The sequence below is a fragment of the Ascaphus truei genome, unplaced genomic scaffold (assembly GCF_040206685.1).
Source record: "Ascaphus truei isolate aAscTru1 unplaced genomic scaffold, aAscTru1.hap1 HAP1_SCAFFOLD_167, whole genome shotgun sequence".
NCBI classification, from domain to species: Eukaryota; Metazoa; Chordata; class Amphibia; order Anura; family Ascaphidae; genus Ascaphus; species Ascaphus truei.
Genome location: NW_027454563.1, coordinates 330,155 through 336,154, shown reverse-complemented (window position 1 = coordinate 336,154; position 6,000 = coordinate 330,155).

The window sequence follows — 6,000 nt, the reverse complement described above, 5'->3', positions numbered from 1 at the left end:
GCGCAGAGAGATAAAGAAAGAGCGCAGAGAGAAAAAAAAGAGTGCAGAGAGAGAGCGCAGAGAGAGAGAGAGCGCAGAGAGAAAGAAATAGCGCGGAGAGAGAGAAAGAAAGTGTGCAGAGAGAGAGAGAGAAAGAGCATAGAGAGAGAAAGAAAGAGCGCAGAGAGAGAAAGAAAGAGCGCAGAGAGAGAAAGAAAGAGCACAGAGAGAGAGAGAAAGAAAGAGCGCAGAGAGAGAAAGAAAGAGCGCAGAGAGAGAGAGAGCGCGCAGAGAAAGAAAGAGCGCAGAGAGAGAAAGAAAGAGCGCAGAGAGAGAAAGAAAGAGCGCAGAGAGAGAAAGAAAGAGCGCAGAGAGAGAAAGAAAGAGCGCAGAGAGAGAGAAAGAGCGCAGAGAGAGAGAAAGAGCGCAGAGAGAGAGAAAGAAAGAGCGCAGAGAGAGAAAGAAAGAGCGCAGAGAGAGAGAGAGAGCGCAGAGAGAGAGAGAGTGCAGAGAGAAAGAAAGAGCGCAGAGAGATAGAAAGAAAGTGCGCAGAGAGAGAAAAAGAAAGTGCGCAGAGAGAGAGAGAAAGAGCATAGAGAGAGAAAGAAAGAGCGCAGAGAGAGAAAGAAAGAGCGCAGAGAGAGAAAGAAAGAGCACAGAGAGAGAGAGAAAGAAAGAGCGCAGAGAGAGAAAGAAAGAGCGCAGAGAGAGAAAGAGCGCAGAGAGAGAGAGAGCGCAGAGAGAAATAAAGAGCGCAGAGAGAGAGAAAGAGCGCAGAGAGAGAGAAAGAAAGAGCGCAGAGAGAGAGAAAGTAAGAGCGCAGAGAGAGAAAGAAAGAGCGCAGAGAGAGAGAGAATGAGCGCAGAGAGAGAGAAAGAGCGCAGCGAGAGAGAGAGAAAGAGCGCAGAGAGAGAGAAAGAAAGAGCGCAGAGAGAGAAAGAAAGAGCGCAGAGAGAGAGAAAGTAAGAGCGCAGAGAGAGAAAGAAAGAGCGCAGAGAGAGAAAGAAAGAGCGCAGAGAGAGAGAGAATGAGCGCAGAGAGAGAGAAAGAGCGCAGCGAGAGAGAGAGAAAGAGCGCAGAGAGAGAGAAAGAAAGAGCGCAGAGAGAAAGAAAGAGCGCAGAGAGAGAAAAAGAGCGCAGAGAGAGAGAAAGAAAGTGCGCAGAGAGAAAGAAAGAGCGCAGAGAGAGAGAGAGAGAGAGAGAGAAAGAAAGAAAGAGCGCAGAGAGAGAGAAAGAAAGAGCGCAGAGAGAGAGAAAGTAAGAGCGCAGAGAGAGAAAAAAAGAGCGCAGAGAGAAAGAAAGAGCGCAGAGAGAGAGAGAGAAAGAAAGAGCGCAGAGAGAGAAAGAAAGAGCGCAGAGAGAGAGAAAGAAAGAGCGCAGAGAGAGAAAGAAAGAAAGAGCGCAGAGAGAGAAAGAAAATGCGCAGAGAGAGAAAGAAAGAGCGCAGAGAGAGAAAGAAAGAGCGCAGAGAGAGAAAGAAAGAAAGAGCGCAGAGAGAGAAAGAAAGAGCACAGAGAGAGAGAAAGAAAGAGCGCAGAGAGAGAGAAAGAAAGAGTGCAGAGAGAGAGAAAGAAAGAGCGCAGAGAGAGAAAGAAAGAAAGAAAGAGCGCAGAGAGAGAAAGAAAGAGCGCAGAGAGAGAAAGAAAGAGCGCAGAGAGAGAAAGAAAGAGCGCAGAGAGAGAAAGAAAGAAAGAGCGCAGAGAGAAAGAAAGAGCGCAGAGAGAGAGAAAGAAAGAGCGCAGAGAGAGAGAGAATGAGCGCAGAGAGAGAGAAAGAGCGCAGCGAGAGAGAGAGAAAGAGCGCAGAGAGAGAGAAAGAAAGAGCGCAGAGAGAAAGAAAGAGCGCAGAGAGAGAGAAAGAGCGCAGAGAGAGAGAAAGAAAGTGCGCAGAGAGAAAGAAAGAGCGCAGAGAGAAAGAAAGAGCGCAGAGAGAGAGAGAGAAAGAAAGAGCGCAGAGAGAGAGAAAGAAAGAGCACAGAGAGAGAGAAAGAAAGTGCGCAGAGAGAAAGAAAGAGCGCAAAGAGAGAGAGAGAAAGAAAGAGCGCAGAGAGAGAGAAAGAAAGAGCGCAGAGAGAAAGAAAGAAAGAGCGCAGAGAGAAAGAAAATGCGCAGAGAGAGAAAGAAAGAGCGCAGAGAGAGAAAGAAAGAGCGCAGAGAGAGAAAGAAAGAAAGAGCGCAGAGAGAGAAAGAAAGAGCACAGAGAGAGAGAAAGAAAGAGCGCAGAGAGAGAGAGAAATAAAGAGCGCAGAGAGAGAGAAAGAAAGAGCGCAGAGAGAGAAAGAAAGAGCGCAGAGAGAGAGAAAGAATGAGCGCAGAGAGAGAGAAAGAGCGCAGCAAGAGAGAGAGAAAGAGCGCAGAGAGAGAGAAAGAAAGAGCGCAGAGAGAAAGAAAGAGCGCAGAGAGAGGGAAAGAGCGCAGAGAGAGAGAAAGAAAGTGCGCAGAGAGAAAGAAAGAGCGCAGAGAGAGAGAAAGAAAGAGCGCAGAGAGAGAAAGAAAGAAAGAGCGCAGAGAGAGAAAGAAAGAGCGCAGAGAGAGAAAGAAAGAGCGCAGAGAGAGAAAGAAAGAGCGCAGAGAGAGAAAGAAAGAAAGAGCGCAGAGAGAGAGAGAGAGAAAGAGCGCAGAGAGAGAGAAAGAAAGAGCGCAGAGAGAGAGAGAGAAAGAGCGCAGAGAGAGAGAAAGAGCGCAGAGAGAGAGAAAGAAAGTGCGCAGAGAGAAAGAAAGAGCGCAGAGAGAAAGAAAGAGCGCAGAGAGAAAGAAAGAGCGCAGAGAGAGAGAGAGAAAGAAAGAGCGCAGAGAGAGAGAAAGAAAGAGCACAGAGAGAGAGAAAGAAAGTGCGCAGAGAGAAAGAAAGAGCGCAGAGAGAGAGAGAGAAAGAAAGAGCGCAGAGAGAGAGAAAGAAAGAGCGCAGAGAGAAAGAAAGAAAGAGCGCAGAGAGAGAAAGAAAATGCGCAGAGAGAGAAAGAAAGAGCGCAGAGAGAGAAAGAAAGAGCGCAGAGAGAGAAAGAAAGAAAGAGCGCAGAGAGAGAAAGAAAGAGCACAGAGAGAGAGAAAGAAAGAGCGCAGAGAGAGAGAGAAATAAAGAGCGCAGAGAGAGAGAAAGAAAGAGCGCAGAGAGAGAAAGAAAGAGCGCAGAGAGAGAGAAAGAATGAGCGCAGAGAGAGAGAAAGAGCGCAGCAAGAGAGAGAGAAAGAGCGCAGAGAGAGAGAAAGAAAGAGCGCAGAGAGAAAGAAAGAGCGCAGAGAGAGGGAAAGAGCGCAGAGAGAGAGAAAGAAAGTGCGCAGAGAGAAAGAAAGAGCGCAGAGAGAGAGAAAGAAAGAGCACAGAGAGAGAGAAAGAAAGAGCGCAGAGAGAGAGAAAGAAAGAGCGCAGAGAGAGAGAAAGAAAGAGCGCAGAGAGAGAAAGAAAGAGCGCAGAGAGAGAGAGAGAGCGCAGAGAAAGAAAGAGCACAGAGAGAGAGAGAAAGAAAGAGCGCAGAGAGAGAAAGAAAGAGCGCAGAGAGAGAGAGAGCGCGCAGAGAAAGAAAGAGCGCAGAGAGAGAAAGAAAGAGCGCAGAGAGAGAAAGAAAGAGCGCAGAGAGAGAAAGAAAGAGCGCAGAGAGAGAAAGAAAGAGCGCAGAGAGAGAGAAAGAGCGCAGAGAGAGAGAAAGAGCGCAGAGAGAGAGAAAGAAAGAGCGCAGAGAGAGAAAGAAAGAGCGCAGAGAGAGAGAGAGAGCGCAGAGAGAGAGAGAGTGCAGAGAGAAAGAAAGAGCGCAGAGAGATAGAAAGAAAGTGCGCAGAGAGAGAAAAAGAAAGTGCGCAGAGAGAGAGAGAGAAAGAGCATAGAGAGAGAAAGAAAGAGCGCAGAGAGAGAAAGAAAGAGCGCAGAGAGAGAAAGAAAGAGCACAGAGAGAGAGAGAAAGAAAGAGCGCAGAGAGAGAAAGAAAGAGCGCAGAGAGAGAAAGAGCGCAGAGAGAGAGAGCGCAGAGAGAAATAAAGAGCGCAGAGAGAGAGAAAGAGCGCAGAGAGAGAGAAAGAAAGAGCGCAGAGAGAGAGAAAGTAAGAGCGCAGAGAGAGAAAGAAAGAGCGCAGAGAGAGAAAGAAAGAGCGCAGAGAGAGAGAGAATGAGCGCAGAGAGAGAGAAAGAGCGCAGCGAGAGAGAGAGAAAGAGCGCAGAGAGAGAGAAAGAAAGAGCGCAGAGAGAAAGAAAGAGCGCAGAGAGAGAAAAAGAGCGCAGAGAGAGAGAAAGAAAGTGCGCAGAGAGAAAGAAAGAGCGCAGAGAGAGAGAGAGAGAGAGAGAGAAAGAAAGAAAGAACGCAGAGAGAGAGAAATAAAGAGCGCAGAGAGAGAGAAAGTAAGAGCGCAGAGAGAGAAAAAAAGAGCGCAGAGAGAAAGAAAGAGCGCAGAGAGAGAGAGAGAAAGAAAGAGCGCAGAGAGAGAAAGAAAGAGCGCAGAGAGAGAGAAAGAAAGAGCGCAGAGAGAGAAAGAAAGAAAGAGCGCAGAGAGAGAAAGAAAATGCGCAGAGAGAGAAAGAAAGAGCGCAGAGAGAGAAAGAAAGAGCGCAGAGAGAGAAAGAAAGAAAGAGCGCAGAGAGAGAAAGAAAGAGCACAGAGAGAGAGAAAGAAAGAGCGCAGAGAGAGAGAAAGAAAGAGTGCAGAGAGAGAGAAAGAAAGAGCGCAGAGAGAGAAAGAAAGAAAGAAAGAGCGCAGAGAGAGAAAGAAAGAGCGCAGAGAGAGAAAGAAAGAGCGCAGAGAGAGAAAGAAAGAGCGCAGAGAGAGAAAGAAAGAAAGAGCGCAGAGAGAAAGAAAGAGCGCAGAGAGAGAGAAAGAAAGAGTGCAGAGAGAGAGAGAATGAGCGCAGAGAGAGAGAAAGAGCGCAGCGAGAGAGAGAGAAAGAGCGCAGAGAGAGAGAAAGAAAGAGCGCAGAGAGAAAGAAAGAGCGCAGAGAGAGAGAAAGAAAGAGCACAGAGAGAGAGAAAGAAAGTGCGCAGAGAGAAAGAAAGAGCGCAGAGAGAGAGAGAGAAAGAAAGAGCGCAGAGAGAGAGAAAGAAAGAGCGCAGAGAGAGAGAAAGAAAGAGCACAGAGAGAGAGAAAGAAAGTGCGCAGAGAGAAAGAAAGAGCGCAGAGAGAGAGAGAGAAAGAAAGAGCGCAGAGAGAGAGAAAGAAAGAGCGCAGAGAGAAAGAAAGAAAGAGCGCAGAGAGAGAAAGAAAATGTGCAGAGAGAGAAAGAAAGAGCGCAGAGAGAGAAAGAAAGAGCGCAGAGAGAGAAAGAAAGAAAGAGCGCAGAGAGAGAAAGAAAGAGCACAGAGAGAGAGAAAGAAAGAGCGCAGAGAGAGAGAGAAATAAAGAGCGCAGAGAGAGAGAAAGAAAGAGCGCAGAGAGAGAAAGAAAGAGCGCAGAGAGAGAGAAAGAATGAGCGCAGAGAGAGAGAAAGAGCGCAGCAAGAGAGAGAGAAAGAGCGCAGAGAGAGAGAAAGAAAGAGCGCAGAGAGAAAGAAAGAGCGCAGAGAGAGGGAAAGAGCGCAGAGAGAGAGAAAGAAAGTGCGCAGAGAGAAAGAAAGAGCGCAGAGAGAGAGAAAGAAAGAGCGCAGAGAGAGAAAGAAAGAAAGAGCGCAGAGAGAGAAAGAAAGAGCGCAGAGAGAGAAAGAAAGAGCGTAGAGAGAGAAAGAAAGAGCGCAGAGAGAGAAAGAAAGAAAGAGCGCAGAGAGAGAAAGAAAGAGCACAGAGAGAGAGAAAGAAAGAGCGCAGAGAGAGAGAAAGAAAGCGCAGAGAGAGAGAAAGAAAGAGCGCAGAGAGAGAAAGAAAGAGCGCAGAGAGAGAGAGAGAGCGCAGAGAAAGAAAGAGCACAGAGAGAGAAAGAAAGAAAGAGCGCAGAGAGATAAAGAAAGAGCGCAGAGAGAAAAAAAAGAGTGCAGAGAGAGAGCGCAGAGAGAGAGAGAGCGCAGAGAGAAAGAAATAGCGCGGAGAGAGAGAAAGAAAGTGCGCAGAGAGAGAGAGAGAAAGAGCATAGAGAGAGAAAGAAAGAGCGCAGAGAGAGAAAGAAAGAGCG